This window comes from Colletes latitarsis, chromosome 8 (genome assembly GCF_051014445.1).
Source record: "Colletes latitarsis isolate SP2378_abdomen chromosome 8, iyColLati1, whole genome shotgun sequence".
Taxonomy (NCBI): Eukaryota; Metazoa; Arthropoda; class Insecta; order Hymenoptera; family Colletidae; genus Colletes; species Colletes latitarsis.
In genome coordinates, this window is record NC_135141.1 from 13142215 (window position 1) to 13159559 (window position 17345).

Sequence of the window (17345 nt, forward strand, 5' to 3'; positions counted from 1 at the left end):
TTTGAGCAATGGTGATTACGAACTCGGTCTTATGGACTTTGAAACATATTCCACAATACCGAATGTAAATTTGTTAAATAATAAATTTTACTACGATAATGATGATAAGCAAGTCATTATTCCCGAGTGATCTGATGAGCTGGACAACATTCACATGTATTTGCAACGATCGCTTTCATGGGATAATGAAGGGAACCTCCCCTTGATGCTTAGAGCTAACAACAATACGATGAAGAGCGAAATCAAGTGTGATTACAGCATAAATTTTACCAAACCCAATACTATTGGCTCGTTGCTGGGGTTTTCGACGAATCGAGTGCTACAATCACGAAAATGGCACGAATGGGATGCATCAATCAATATAATGAATGTAAATATCATTCGCATTGAATACAACGTGACAGCTGGTGCTTACAGCAATAACAAGTGTGCGCACACGATACATGAGTTTTCGCCTACTGTTTCACCAGGATATAAGATATCGGAAAGACCAGCACAGATCATTTACCTTCCGATTACTGCACGAAGCATTTCGGATTTGATGATTCGCGTTGTGAATCAAGACGGTCAATTGCTCGATTGTCGAGGGGAACAGATCGCCGTTCGACTGCATGTGCGGAGACAACGACTCTAGTGGGCGATGCTTGTGCTGAACGAAGCGGAGCAAGTGAAACAGACGACGCGTGAAAACAAAGAGAAGACAATTTGATCGCTTGCACACCACACTGTATCGAATATTGACGGTCTAAAACCATCAGGCGAGACGACAATTCGATCACCCACGAAACTTACTGCATCGAATTTTGAATTTCTGAAATCGTTGGGTTTTTTTGTGCGAAATGGCTAATATCTTAAACATTGCAAGCGAACCTATCTTTGACGAACGCATCATCAAGATTGAGACTCACACATACAACCCATACGCCAACACAACGTTTGGACACAACGATGAGACACGAATACCTATACAATAGCAGGATTTGTAAACGTTACCATGTGAGAGCTTTCTATACGTTGAAGGAAGATTCACAGTAATGGAGCCAAACAAGGAGTTGGATGTATTCCTCGGAAATAATTGTGTTGCGTTTATATTTGATGAAATTCGATATGAACTCAATGGTGTAGAGATCGATCGTAACAGAAACGTTGGGATAACAAGTACCATCAAAACATTTGTGTCCTCAACATATGACAAATCGTTAATTTTACGGAATGCTGGATGGGCCACACAGTCAAACATACCGACAGGTTACTTTTGTGTACCGCTCAATATGCTGTTGGGTTTTTGCGAAGATTACAAGCGTATAGTAGTCAACGCTCGACATGAACTCATTCTTATACTCGCTCACAATGATAACAACTGCATCATTGCAAATTCCGCGCTGGAGCCGGAGATCGAATTACTAAAGATACAGTGGCGAATGCCGCGCATTATACTGAATGATACGAATAAACTGTCGATGTTGCGGATTTTGGAAAGCGGGCAATATCTAAGCATGAGTTTTCGTTCGAGAGACCTATACGAATACCCATTATTGCAAAGTACAACAAAACATTCGTGGGCCGTTATAACTGCAACACAGCTGGAGAAGCCGCGATACGTCATTTTTGCGCTGCAGACTGGTCGGAAGAACATCATGTCTAAAGATGCGAGCAACTTCAATGAATGTAACTTGACCAATGTGAAACTTTATCTAAACTCTGACTTTTATCCGTACGATGACTTTTTTTTTTTTTTTTTTTTTTTTTTTTTTTTTTTTTTTTTGTCGTGGGGAAAATCTTCGAAAGACTCCCTCTCACCTCCTTGGGGAGAGGTGGGAGGGGTGTGTGGGATTCCCCGCGCCAGTACAACGACAGGCGCGGGACCTACCCACTAAAAACCCCACGGTGACCCTTCGGCACGCTTTGGGAGGATACCGGGAATCGCTCGAAGCATTCTTCCGGTATCCTCCCCGTGCCCGCGCTTTCGCGCCCATCCCCCGGGGGGACAATCGGTCCCCCCAGTAGACACACTGCCTCATAGCGGCGGGACGGGGCCACTCCATCCCGCCGCTATCCGTCCCGGGGCCGCGTTTAGTGGCGGCTGCGAGCCCCAACTCGCAACCGCCCGCGACCCCGTTTCCATCCCTCGGCGGCCGGGCGTTCATGGCCGCACCAGACCGCCGAGGGTGCCTCCCCTTGCGTCGGACCGGTAGGGGGAGGCACTTCTACCCCCAACCGGTCCGACCCGGCGCCGCCTGGCGGGAGGAGGGTCCCCTCAGGACCCCCCTCCCAGCCTAGGTCATCCGCCACGCCGAGGCGGCCGCCCGCGACGCCTCGCGACCGGGCGACGACCTCGGGCCACCGCACGAGCGCGAGCTTCAGCAGCGCGCTGAAGCTCGCGCTCCCTCCCCGCGGCCTCCTTCTGCAACATTACGTTCTCGCAGAAGGAGGCCACGGCCCTCCACTTCTCCTCGCCGCCGAGCATGGCGCGCACCACGCCCGGCAGCGAGACATCCCGCCCGACGACGCCGACCAGGACACGGCGCTCCCCCTCCCACGCGGGGCATACCTCCAGGGTATGATCCGCCGTGTCCTGCTCAGCGTCGCAGTGGCAGCAACGCGCCGTCGGCTCCTTCCCTATCCGGCACAGGTATCTTCCGAAGCTGCCATGCCCGGAAAATACCTGGGCCATCCGGTAGGTGAGGCTGCCATGGCCTCTGTCCAGCCACTCCTTCAGGAGTGGCCGAACCGCCCCGACAGTCCGGTGCCCCGCGGTTGGCAGAGCCAGCCGCTCCTGCCACGCGAGCAACACGGACTGCCGGGCCTGGCGCTTCAAATCGCCCCAAGCAGGTTCCTGCCCGCCCGGGACCGCCCCCACCCCCGCGCGACGGTCGACGCGGTGCCGGTACATCACCGCGTGCGACCGCGCGAGCAGGTCCATGGGCGGCATCCCCGCTAGAACCGTCGCCGCCTCATGTGACATGGTCCGATACCCGCGGACGACCCTGAGCGCCATGCGCCTCTGCACCCGACGCAGCATAGTCATGCTGCGCCGGGAGGCAGCCAGGTCATCCGCCCAGACGGGGGCCCCGTATAGGGCCACCGACTGGACCATTGCCACATAGAGGCGACGAACTCGGCCCGCCGGGCTCCCCAGGTTGGGCAGGATCCGGCCCAGAGCCGCAACCATCCTTTCCAACCGGGGGACCAGGCAGCGGAAATGCTCCTCGAAACGCCAGTGGCTATCGAGGATCAGCCCTAGATACCTGATCTGGGGCTTCACCTCGATGTCAGCCCCACCCACCCGGATCAGAGGGGGTGGCGGATCCTGCCGAGGTGAATGAAACGCAATCACCTCGGTCTTATGGACCGCCACCGTCATCCCCATCCCCCTGATCCGGTCGACGACGCGTTGCGACCCCTCCTCCGCGCGACGCATGGCCCTCCCCCAGTGCGCCCCGACGGCCAGCACCAGTGTGTCATCCGCATAACACACCGTGCTGACGCCGTCGGGGAGGCCGGCCCGCAACACCGAGTCGTACGCGATGTTCCACAGGAGTGGCCCGAGGACCGACCCCTGCGGAACACCGCAGTACACCTCCCTCCGCATATCACCATCCCGGCCCGGATACTCGATCCACCTGCCGCGGAGATAATCCCCGACGACCGCCCTGAGACAAGGGGGGACCCGATGATATTCGAGTCCCCTCCTTATCTCTTCCCAGGGGAGGGTGTTAAAGGCATTGGCAATATCCAAGGATATTGCCAATGCCACCCCTCCCCGGGAGACGGCCGCCCCCGAGAAGGCCCTCACACGACCTATCGCGTCGATAGTCGATCGGCCCCCCCGGAAACCGAACTGGCAGTCGGACAGACCGGGATCACCCCGCGACAGGTGCTCGACGAGGCGGGCAGCAATCACCCGCTCGAAGAGCTTGCCCACCTCGTCGAGGAGACAAATGGGCCGGTATGCGGAGGGAGACTCCGCGGGCCGACCCTCCTTCCGGAGGAGGACCATCCTCGCCACCTTCCAACTGGGGGGGAATCGCCCGTCCCTCAGGCAGCGGTCGAACAACCGCCTGAGGTCGGCCCCAAGGACGCCCTGGGTCAAGACCCAAACCCGGCCGGGCACACCATCCGGACCCGGGGCCGTGTTACGAACCCCGAGCCGTCTGATGGCCGCTGCCAGCTCCTCCTGCGTGACCCCCAGCTCGGCCGTCCACTCCACTGGGACAGCCGCCACCGCCGGAGGACGCGGTCCCCTCTCCCCAATTGGGAAGAGTGTATTGACCACGTCCTCCAGCAGCCGGGGGTCAAGAATCCGTACGATGACTTGAATCTTGATTTTGATAAAAACAGATATGCTATTCTTTTTGATATGTATGCACGTTTTCGTAAAGCTTATTACGGATACGACTGTTACGAAACGCTTTGCAACAGGGAGAACTTTTCGTTGTATGGGCCGTTTGTAGTCATCGATTGCTCGCGACAGAACGAATCAATCAAGAGCGCTACCATAGATATGCGAATAGAATTTGATTGTAAAGGAGACATGCCAGCAAATACTACCGCGTATTGTCTTATTTTGCATGATCGTGTCGTACAATACTTTTCTTTTTTTTTTGTACGTGGGGAAATCCTCATGGACACCCGCGGGCTCATCCGAAGGGCGGGCCGGCGGGTAGTGTCGGACTCTTACCGGCTAAAACTCCACGGTGCCCATCCTCAGACGCTTGGCGAGGGACCGGGAACTCTAGTGAGACATCACAGAGTCCCCCGACGCGCCTTGCCTGTCGAGGCCCATCCCAGGGGGAACGACAACGTGTCATTCCCCCCCTAATTTCTCTGCCGCGGACGCCTGGTCACCCGACGCCCGCAACCCCGGGGCTGACTTCGGTGCTAACTTCGGGCTCGTCCATCCCCCGGCCATCGACGTGGTGGCCGGTGGCGAAAGCTGACGGGCCACCCCACCTCTTCAGGAGCTATTAGAGGGGGCCAGAAGGCAAATGTCGCTTTGCCCTGTCCCCCCTCCGAGCCCTCCCTCTCCGAGCGTGATGCGCGGCCTGCTCGCGCGCCCGCACGGCGGCCTCCTACTGTGACATAACTACCTTACAGAAGGAGGCCACCACTTGCCATGTCCTCTCGCTGGCCACCATCTTGCCAACTACTGTGGCCAGCGAGAGGTTCCTCCCTACTTCCTGCTCGAGAACACGGCGCTCATCTGCCCACACTGGACAGGCTGCTAGCGTGTGCTGCGCCGTGTCCCGAGGATCTCCACAGTAGTGGCACAACGTCGTCGACTCCTTCCTGATTCGACACAGGTACTCACCAAAGCAACCATGCCCGGTGAGCACCTATGTCATCCTGTAGGACAGCCTACCCGATGTGTCCTGCCACTCTTGCCAATGTGGCAGGACTGCACCAACGGACCGTTGTGTGGCTCTACCAGACTGAATTAGTTGGTGGAACCATATAAACAAAACGGTCCGTTGGGCATGGCACCTCGTCGCTTCGACCGTTTGCCTCCTCTCCTCTGGCAGCCTCCCAGCCTCCTGAAGCTCCCTCGAATGCCGGAACACCAATTGGTTTCTCCAGGCTAGGAGCCCCAGGGGCGGAAGACACGCCAGGGTAGTCGCCGCCTTGTGGGAGATGGTGCGATACCCTCTAACATCCCGGATTGCCAACCGACGGTTAACGCAGCGCAGCATCTCCGTGCTGCGCCGGCTGGCATCCAGTTGCGGGGCCCAAATTGGGCCCCGTAGAGGGCAATTAAACGCACCACCTTCACATAGAGGTAGCGGACTCCAACATCAGGCCCCCCGATATTCAGAAGAAGGCGGCCTAACGCGGCAGCCGCCTTCTCCACACGGGGGGCCAAGCGGTCGAAATGCTCGACGAAGCGCCACCGGCTGTCGAGAATCAGGCCCAGCTATTTCATATGGGCCTTCACCTCGACGTAGGCTGTCCCATCTCTGATCCGCAGGCCGGCCGGTGGCACCCTACGAGGGCCAAGTTTTTGAAAATACATGGCCTCCGTTTTCTGGGGTGCCACCTCTAGGCCCAGCCTGCGGATTTCGGCGACGACGATGGCCACCGCCACCTCCGCGGCGCGCGCTGTCCCTCTCCAGGCTGACCCTCTGACGAGCACCAGCGTGTCATTAGCAGAACACGCCAGCGCTACGTCAGCGGGCAGAGGGGCCCGCAGTACCGAGTCGTACCCGATGTTCCATAGCAAGGGTCCTAGAACCGACCCCTGCAGAACACCGCGTACAACTCCCCTCCGCATGTTTACTCCATCCCTGCCGGTGCAACTGATCCACCTGTCGCTAAGGTAGGACCCGACTATCCTCCTCAGGTATGGAGGCACACGATGAAAGTTTAGCGCCCCCATAATCGTCTCCCAGGGTAGGGTGTTAAAGGCATTGACGATATCTAGTGATATCACCAGAACCACCCTATCCTGGGAGGTGGCCCCTTAGAGAGGGGGACCGGACCAGCTCGATGGCATCAAGCGTGGAGCGTCCCTCTCTAAAGCCGAATTGGCAGGGGGCCAAGTCCCCCTCAGAGGCTGCCAGCCTTTCAGCTGCAGTACGGGCTTAACGAACCCGGGGTACCCGAGTCATACACACACCGTAAGCCTCCTGTTGGTCGTCACAACGACCCATTCACAATTCCCTATTGGTTTTGTGAATGGTACGTGACGGCAGGAGGAACGGGGGTCTTGGCTTAACCGCCTGGGCCACGAGTATGGCGACTCTATAAAATCGCCCTCCAATCCTAAGCTATGGTGCGCGGCGATGGGATGCATGGTTGGGGGAGAAGGCCCAATCCCAAGCGACCACCTCCGGGGAACCTGCCGAACCCCCGGAGTATATAGGCTTACCCGGGTAAGGCGGCTCTGCCCGGGCGGACCTTTTCTTCCGACCTGCTCGTGGGAATATTATGGAGTTCAATATTAAAACGGGGATGGGACGGGGTAAGTCAGAGGGGGAGGACGAAGGCGGTGTTGGGACTGGAGTGACGGCGCTCGCGCCGCCTCCAGCGCCTGGCCCGGCTTCGTGGAAGGTGGAGGAGGACGACGAGACTGCGTCAGTCTCGTCCTTCTCCTCCACCAGGAGCCTCATAGGCTCTAAGAGGAAGAGGGCGGGGCAGGCCGTCGTCGAGGTGGGCGGGGCGATGAGCCCGTCGGTGAGGCTGAGTTGCCTCAGGGACGAGGTGACCGAGGAGATATCGGAGAGGATCTCCTCGTCCCTGAGGCGGGTGGAGAAAGTCGCCGCTGCCTGCGCCTTTAAGGGGCAGAAAAGCGGTGGCGCGGAGGCCCTGAAGGCCGCGGCGGAGGAAATGAGGGAGGCGGCGCGGGAGCTCAGAGGGCGGAACGCCCGTCTGCAGCTCCTGTTGGAGGAGGAGCGACAGGGGAGGAGGAGGGCAGAGGCGCTGTGGAACAGCGCGGCCCTCCCTCCCATCCTCCCTCCTCCTCCACCGCCGCGTCCCTCGGCGGAGGTAAATAAGCCAAGTGCGGCGGCAGTGGTGCGGGGCACCGCGGGCCCCTCCACCCGCACTCCGCCCGTGAAGAAGTCCCCGTCCTCCTCAGAAGACGATCTTCTGAGGAGGATTGGGGACATGATTGATGGCAAGCTGGCCGCCTTCCGGGAGGAGCTCCTCGCCGGAAGAGCGGTCAGCAGGAAGGCGGTGCCTCCCCGACCTGTTCCGGTACAGTCGGGGAAGGCAAAGAAGGGCGGAGTGAAGGCTCCGCCCAGCGTTGCGGCACCAGGGCCCCGGGTCGCGACCCCCAAGGGGGGTGGTGTACCCGTGGTCGCGGTGGTCGCGTCCTCCACAGCACCCTCCCAAGGGGGGGTGGTGTGGAGTGAGGTGGTGGGGCGGAAGGCGAAGCGGGCGTCGAGGAAGGCCTCGCAACCGCAGCCTCCGCCTCCACCGCCGGCGGCCAAGGTAAAGGCCGCGAAGGTCGGGAAGGCACGACCAGGTCGTCCCCCAAAAACGGCAGCGGTGACGCTGACCGTTGCGCAGGGGGGCGACCTGACCCTCGCGGAGGCGATGCGGCTCGCCAGGGAGAATATACCTGGAAGAGCTGGGCATCGCCTCCGTGAGGGCGAAGAGGGCCGTGACCGGGGGTCTCTTGCTGGAGATCCCCGGTGCAGAAGGCGGCGCGAAGGCGGATCGTCTCGCCCAGAGGCTCCGGGAGCAGCTGGGCGAGCGACGTGTCCGGGTCGCCCGGCCCACGAAGCGCACGGAGATGCGCGTTTCTGGGCTGGACGACTCGGTCAGCGCACAGGATGTGTCCCGTGCCCTTTTTTTTTGTTTTTTTTTTTTTTTTTGTCGTGGGGAAAATCTTCGAAAGACTCCCTCCCACCTCCTTGGGGAGAGGTGGGAGCCGTGTGTGGGATTCCCCGCGCCCGTACAACGACAGGCGCGGGACCTACCCACTAAAAACCCCACGGTGACCCTTCGGCACGCTTTGGGAGGATACCGGGAATCGCTCGAAGCATTCTTCCGGTATCCTCCCCGTGCCCGCGCTTTCGCGCCCATCCCCCGGGGGGACAATCGGTCCCCCCAGTAGACACACTGCCTCATAGCGGCGGGACGGGGCCACTCCATCCCGCCGCTATCCGTCCCGGGGCCGCGCCCAGTGGCGGCTGCGAGCCCCAACCCGCAACCGCCCGCGACCCCGACTCCATCCCTCGGCGGCCGGGCGTTCACGGCCGCACCAGACCGCCGAGGGCGCCTCCCCCCGCGTCGGACCGGCAGGGGAAGGCACTCCCACCCCCAACCGGTCCGACCCGGCGCCGCCCGGCGGGAGGAGGGCCCCCCCAGGACCCCCCTCCCAGCCCAGGCCACCCGCCACGCCGAGGCGGCCGCCCGCGACGCCCCGCGACCGGGCGACGACCCCGGGCCACCGCACGAGCGCGCGCCCCAGCACGCCGCCGAAGCCCGCGCCGCCTCCCCGCGGCCTCCCTCTGCAACACCACGCTCCCGCAGAAGGAGGCCACGGCCCCCCACCCCTCCCCGCCGCCGAGCACGGCGCGCACCACGCCCGACAGCGAGACACCCCGCCCGACGACGCCGACCAGGACACGGCGCTCCCCCTCCCACGCGGGGCATACCTCCAGGGTATCTGTCCCGTGCCCTTGCGAGGGCGGGGGACTGTCCTGTGGAGGACCTGCGGATCGGAGAGATCCGCAGGTCGCCCTCCGGCCTCGGGTCGGTGTGGGCCCGGTGCCCCCTCTCCGCCGCCCGTAAGGTGGCGGAATCCGGGAGGGTGTTGGTGGGGTGGGTTTCGGCGCGAGTGGAAATCCTCGCGCCGCGCCCGCTCCAGTGTCACCGCTGCCTCGAATTGGGGCACGTGAGACAGTGGTGCACCTCGCTGGTGGACCGCAGCGGTCAGTGTTACCACTGCGGTGCCAAAGAGCACCGTGCGAGCCAGTGCTCGGCGGCCCCCCACTGCCCGCTGTGTGCGGACATGGGGAGGCCAGCCGATCACAGGGTGGGCAGCAAGAAGTGCTCCCCCCCCTCCCGGAAGGAGAGGAAGAGGCGGGCTGCACCGGCTCCGGTGCCGAGGGCGGTGGCATCGTCCTCCATGGAGGTGGACGGTGCTACGGGGACGGACGGCCGGGAGGAGGCTGGCGCGGCCATTAATTAATGCCGCCCCGCCTCCTCCTCCAGGCCAACCTCAACCACTGCCGCGCGGCACAGGACTTGATGTCCCAAGTCCTCGCGGAGTGGGGGGTTGGCCTGGCGGTCGCCGCCGAGCCGTACCGCGTCCCTGATCACCCTCATTGGGTGGGCGACGCGGACGGCTTGGTGGCGACGGTATGGGGAGGGGGCGACGGGTCCCCACCGTTCTCCATGTTGGAGCGCGGTCGGGGATTCGTCGCCGTGGACTGGGGGGGAGTCGCTGTGGTGGGGTGCTACATTTCGCCTCGCAGCGGTCACGCTGCGTTCGAGCTGTACTTGGCCGAGGTCGCGGTATGCGTGCAGCGCTACGCGGCCCGGCCGGTGCAGGTCCTGGGGGATTTTAATGCCAAGTCGGTGGCTTGGGGATCCCCCAGGACCTCCATTCGCGGCGGGATCCTGGGCGATTGGGCGGCGGAGCTCGACCTCCGGGTATTGAACCGGGGGTCGGAGCACACATGCGTGCGGCGATATGGGGGGTCCATCGTGGATGTTGGATTCGCGACCCCCAACGCCGTGCGCATGGTGTCGGGTTGGCACGTGGTCGCGGGGGCAGAGACACTCTCCGATCACCGGTACATCCGGATGGAGGTCTCTGCCGCCGCGAGTGCATCCCGACACGGCCGCCTGCGTGGCACCCCACCACGCCGCTGGGCGCTTCGGCGCCTGGACAAGGACGCCCTGATGGCAGCTGCCCTCGCTGCAACTTGGCCGCAGGGAGCGGCCGAGTTGCCGAGCATAGAGGGGGAGATCGCCCGGCTCGGAGCATTGGTCGCGGGTATTTGCGACGCGGCGATGCCTCGGGTCGGGCGGGCTTCTCCTCGCCGGGCGGTGTACTGGTGGTCGGACGCGATCGCGGAGTTGCGAGTCGCGACTGTCCGCGCCCGACGCCAGTACACCCGCGCGCGCCGTCGTCAACGTACAGGCGACGGCGTGGCCCGAGCGAGGGCAGCTGATGACCTGTATGGAGCATACCGCGTGGCGCGGGTTGCTCTGCAGGTCGCAATCAAACGGGCCAAGACCCGGGCATGGAAGGAGCTCCTCCAGACCCTTGATGACGATCCATGGGGGCGCCCATATAAAGTGGTGCTGAATAAGCTCCGCCCGTGGGCGCCCCCCGTCACCGAGGGTCTTGACCCCCGGCTGCTGGAGGACGTGGTCAATACACTCTTCCCAATTGGGGAGAGGGGACCGCGTCCTCCGGCGGCGGCGGCTGTCCCAGTGGAGTGGACGGCCGAGCTGGGGGTCACGCAGGAGGAGCTGGCAGCGGCCATCAGACGGCTCGGGGTTCGTAACACGGCCCCGGGTCCGGATGGTGTGCCCGGCCGGGTTTGGGTCTTGACCCAGGGCGTCCTTGGGGCCGACCTCAGGCGGTTGTTCGACCGCTGCCTGAGGGACGGGCGATTCCCCCCCAGTTGGAAGGTGGCGAGGATGGTCCTCCTCCGGAAGGAGGGTCGGCCCGCGGAGTCTCCCTCCGCATACCGGCCCATTTGTCTCCTCGACGAGGTGGGCAAGCTCTTCGAGCGTGTGATTGCTGCCCGCCTCGTCGAGCACCTGTCGCGGGGTGATCCCGGTCTGGCCGACTGCCAGTTCGGTTTCCGGGGGGGCCGATCGACTATCGACGCGATAGGTCGTGTGAGGGCCCTCTCGGAGGCGGCCGTCTCCCGGGGAGGGGTGGCATTGGCAATATCCTTGGATATTGCCAATGCCTTTAACACCCTCCCCTGGGAAGAGATAAGGAGGGGACTCGAATATCATCGAGTCCCCCCTTGTCTCAGGGCGGTCGTCGGGGATTATCTCCGCGGCAGGTGGATCGAGTATCCGGGCCGGGATGGTGATATGCGGAGGGAGGTGTACTGCGGTGTTCCGCAGGGGTCGGTCCTCGGGCCACTCCTGTGGAACATCGCGTACGACTCGGTGTTGCGGGCCGGCCTCCCCGACGGCGTCAGCACGGTGTGTTATGCGGATGACACACTGGTGCTGGCCGTCGGGGCGCACTGGGGGAGGGCCATGCGTCGCGCGGAGGAGGGGTCGCAACGCGTCGTCGACCGGATCAGGGGGATGGGGATGACGGTGGCGGTCCATAAGACCGAGGTGATTGCGTTTCATTCACCTCGGCAGGAGCCGCCACCCCCTCTGATCCGGGTGGGTGGGGCTGACATCGAGGTGAAGCCCCAGATTAGGTATCTAGGGCTGATCCTCGATAGCCACTGGCGTTTCGAGGAGCATTTCCGCTGCCTGGTCCCCCGGTTGGAAAGGATGGTTGCGGCTCTGGGCCGGATCCTGCCCAACCTGGGGGGCCCGGCGGGCCGAGTTCGTCGCCTCTATGTGGCAATGGTCCAGTCGGTGGCCCTATACGGGGCCCCCGTCTGGGCGGACGACCTGGCTGCCTCCCGGCGCAGCATGACTATGCTGCGTCGGGTGCAGAGGCGCATGGCGCTCAGGGTCGTCCGCGGGTATCGGACCGTGTCACATGAGGCGGCGACGGTTCTAGCGGGGATGCCGCCCATGGACCTGCTCGCGCGGTCGCACGCGGTGATGTACCGGCACCGCGTCGACCGTCGCGCGGGGGTGGGGGCGGTCCCGGGCGGGCAGGAACCTGCTTGGGGCGATTTGAAGCGCCAGGCCCGGCAGTCCGTGTTGCTCGCGTGGCAGGAGCGGCTGGCTCTGCCAACCGCGGGGCACCGGACTGTCGGGGCTGTTCGGCCACTCCTGAAGGAGTGGCTGGACAAAGGCCATGGCAGCCTCACCTACCGGCTGGCACAGGTATTTTCCGGGCATGGCAGCTTCGGAAGATACCTGTGCCGGATAGGGAAGGAGCCGACGGCGCGTTGCTGCCACTGCGACGCTGAGCAGGACACGGCGGATCATACCCTGGAGGTATGCCCCGCGTGGGAGGGGGAGCGCCGTGTCCTGGTCGGCGTCGTCGGGCGGGATGTCTCGCTGCCGGGCGTGGTGCGCGCCATGCACGGCAGCGAGGAGAAGTGGAGGGCCGTGGCCTCCTTCTGCGAGAACGTAATGTTGCAGAAGGAGGCCGCGGGGAGGGAGCGCGAGCTTCAGCGGCGCGCTGAAGCTCGCGCTCGTGCGGTGGCCCGAGGTCGTCGCCCGGTCGCGAGGCGTCGCGGGCGGCCGCCTCGGCGTGGCGGATGACCTAGGCTGGGAGGGGGGTCCTGAGGGGACCCTCCTCCCGCCAGGCGGCGCCGGGTCGGACCGGTTGGGGGTAGGAGTGCCTCCCCCTACCGGTCCGTCGCAAGGGGAGGCACCCTCGGCGGTCTGGTGCGGCCATGAACGCCCGGCCGCCGAGGGGTGGAAACGGGGTCGCGGGCGGTTGCGAGTTGGGGCTCGCAGCCGCCACTAAACGCGGCCCCGGGACGGATAGCGGCGGGATGGAGTGGCCCCGTCCCGCCGCTATGAGGCAGTGTGTCTACTGGGGGGACCGATTGTCCCCCCGGGGGATGGGCGCGAAAGCGCGGGCACGGGGAGGATACCGGAAGAATGCTTCGAGCGATTCCCGGTATCCTCCCAAAGCGTGCCGAAGGGTCACCGTGGGGTTTTTAGTGGGTAGGTCCCGCGCCTGTCGTTGTACGGGCGCGGGGAATCCCACACACCCCTCCCACCTCTCCCCTAGGAGGTGGGAGGGAGTCTTTCGAAGATTTTCCCCACGACAAAAAAAAAAAAAAAAAAAAAAAAAAAAGTGGCTGACCTACGAAAAGGAACAATTCTCTCGCATTATACAGGGTGTTCGGCCACCCCTGGGAAAAATTTTAATGGGAGATTTTAGAGACCAAAATAAGACGAAAATCAAGAATATAAATTTCTTGACTGAGGCTTTGTTAAAAAGTTATTAACAATTAAATACAACAATTTCAAATCGTTCTAAAAAATTATTTTTAGTTAGAGGAATCAATTACAATAATTTTTGGTGAATAGACATACCCCCGAAATCTTAGACATTTTGGAGAAAAAAATTCGAGTAGGTGGATAAATTTTTCGACAAAATTAAAAAATTTCAAATCGTACTGGAAAAATTATATTTGAATACGGGGGTTAATTACAGTCATTTTTGGTCATTACACATACCCCCGAAATCTTACGCATTTTCGAGAAAAAAATTCTTTACCGAAAATCTAATTTGGTGCCGAAATTTTTCGACGAAAATAAAAGTTCCAAATCGTTCTGGAAAATTTATTTTCGGTTGCGAGGCTCAATTACAATCATTTTTGGCGAACAGACATACCCTCGAAATTCTACGCACTTTCGAGAAAAAAATTCGAGTAGGTAGACAAATTTTCAACAGGATTGGAAAGTTTCAAATCGCCCTAAAAAAATTATTTTTAGCTGAAGGGGGCAATTAGAATCATTTTTTGTGAATAGACATACCCTCGAAATCCTGCGCATTTTCGAGAAAAAAATTCAGTACGAACAGAATTTTAAAGGTTAATAACTTTTTAACGAAGCCTCCATCAACAAATTGGTATTCTTGATTTTCGTCTTATTTTGGCCTCTAGAATTGTCCATTAAAATTTTTCCCAGGGGTGGCCGAACACCCTGTATATTTGGGGGTTCGATGCAGCAATATCTTATTACGAAATCTGACAAATCATGTATCCGGTGGTTGACGGCAAAACATCACGAGCTACGGTGGGAAGATGGAGACGTTCCGTACAGTATGGCTAAACAGCTAATTACGAAAGCTGTTGTCGATGCGGTCGATGAAGAAGATGACGCACCGCATATCGCATATGTTAAAGGGCTGCAGAAACGAGACTAGTTTGTAGATTGCCTCGATGAAAATACGAGAGCGAGTGTGATCATTGAGACACTTTACATGAACTACGAGGATATCATATCTCTAAAAAAGCTAAATGGACATAATACCTTACGATGTGGCAGACACGCAAAGCATTGTGCCTTGCAAAATGTATTTAAAATATTCAACTGGTGGTCTAAACTCCAGAGAGAAATGCATAAGGAAAGTAAAATGTAATCAATTTTTAATGCATATAAAAATGTTTTTTTCTTCATCCCTCCCATCCAACCTTCTGCACGTGATGTACGCTAGATTAAGACGATAGTTATAATTATTATGTAAAAGTGGTACCATATATGTTCAAACGTGTACCATACACGTTCAAAGTGGTACGATAGATGTTCAAGAGTGGTACGATAGATGTTCAAGAGTGGTACATTAGATGTTTAAAGTGGTATGAGATACGTTCAAAAGTGGTAACCTACATGTTCAAGTGATATTAACTAGTCGAATGATGGGTCTAAAGAAGAAGGGGAAGTGGCTCGGCTCAGCCAATGACACGTGCAAGGAAGAATTGGGATGGTCAGCGAAGATTTCGAAGAACATGAAGAACAAAGGCATCCTACTTTGCAAAGCTTTGCATCTTTCGAGATATAGGTTTACATGCATGAGTCTGGTGATGCAGTGAGATCAGTTAGGTAGGTAGGATCGTATATATTTAAATCGGAGCGTAACAGTGTTCACACAAGTTCAGGTGCAATGGACATGTTCAAACGCGCGATTACCATGTTGGCCAGGGACTGTAGGAGTTTGTCTACCGCTACACAATGTAGTGATTTTATGGAAAGGTGTGACAATGTGCTAGAACTTATCGAAGTGTTTCAGTCTTCAGACCGTGTAAGCGACATTAATAAACGTCGGGCACAAGTTATCGCAGAACATCTGAATGTAATAAAATTAGAGGCGTATTCAAAACTGTCAGAGCTGGAGGAGATTGAGGAGTAGAAGGTGGGAGAGGCGTGCGCGGGAACAACAACGTGATGCGGTAAGTATATTTCGCGAAGAAAATATGGAGGTGCTCAAGAACGCATTCGTGGCGTTGTCTCTAATAACTTATATCGTCGTATTCGGGAGGATTCATTAATATTATATCGGTTATTGTGGGTTCTAGAACTCACCGCCTTCACCTCCCTCGCCATCGCCACCACGTACGCCATCGTCACCTCGTACGTCGTCGCCACCACCTTCGCCACAGCTGTCGCCGTCGCCAGTGGAGGGCGAATTATATAATGCCAACATAAATCTTTTTTCTGTATTAATTTATATTCTATATATTTTCAATTTTTTTCTTTTTACGTTTTTTACTTTTGCATATATATTATCTTTTTATATTCTTATATGTAACAATATATAATTATAAATCCTATTATTTCTCCATTTACTTACCCATCTTCCTCTTTCCTCCTCATCAATTTCTATCGACACAGCATAATTCTTTCTATGATTCCCGACTTTCTTTTTTTTTTTGTACGTGGGGAAATCCTCATGGACACCCGCATGCCCACCCGAAGGGCGGGCCCGCGGGGAGTGTCGGACTCTTACCGACTAAAACCCCGCGGTGACCATCCTCAGACGCCTGGCAAAGGACCGGGAACTCTAGTGAGACATCACAGAGTTCCCCGCAGCGTCGTGCCTTTTCAGGCCCCTCCCGGTGGGAGGCACTCCTTCCACCGCATTCCCACTCAATCGCAGGTGCCTGGTCACAAGCGCTCACAGCCCCGTGACATAGGACTAAGCCGCCGGCTGGGTGGCTTCGTTGGCCGCAGGACTCATCCGCAGCCAACTGACCAACCTGCAGCCTTAGGTAAAACCCGCGGCAAATATCCCATGTCCCGGGCCACTCACACTCGCATTCACACACACAAAGCATTCATCTACGAATTCCATCCCAGAAGCTACCCCTATCCGCCACCTGGGGACGCGCCACGTAGGGGTTCACCTCTCCTGCCGCCTGGACAACAAAACGGGTGCGTGGTTCTATGATTCTTGACTGCGATCCGTTTGACTTCCACAGGTATCATATTTCATTCGTGTGTTATTCACACTGCTAAAATGATGCCATTCGGCGCCATTTTTTTTTTTTTTTTTTTCTTTGTCGTAGGGGAAATCTTCGAAAGACTCCCTCCCACCTCTTTGGGGAGAGGCGGGAGGGGCGTGTGGGATTCCCCGCGCCCGTAGAATGACGGGCGCGGGACCTGCCCACTAAAACCACCACGGTGACCCTTCCGCACGATTTGGGAGGATACCGGGAATCGCTCGAAGCATTCTTCCGGTATCCTCCCCGTGCCCGCGCTTTGCGCCCATTCCCGGGGGGGACAAACGGTCCCCCCGGTAGACACTCTGTCTCATAGCGGCAGGACGGGGCCACTCCATCCCGCCGCGATCCGTCCCGGGGCTGCATTTAGTGGCGGCTGCGAGCCCCAACTCGCAACCGCCAGCGACCCCGTTTCTACCTCTCGGCGGCCGGGAGCTCATGGCCGCTCCAGGCCACCGAGGGTGCCTCCCCGTGGGCCGAACCCACCCGGTCCGACCCATCGCCGCCTGGCGGGAGGAGGCTCCCCTCAGGGCCCCCCTCCCAGCCAGGGTCATCCGCCGCGCAAAGGCCGCCGCCCGCGACGCCTGGCGCCCGGGCGGCGCCCTCGCGCCACCATACGAGCGCGAGCCTCAGCGAGCCGCTGAAGCTCGCGCTCCCTTCCCGCGGCCTCCTTTTTTTTTTTTTTTTTTTTTTTGTCGTGGGGAAAATCTTCGAAAGACTCCCTCCCACCTCCTTGGGGAGAGGTGGGAGGGGTGTGTGGGATTCCCCGCGCCCGTACAACGACAGGCGCGGGACCTACCCACTAAAAACCCCACGGTGACCCTTCGGCAC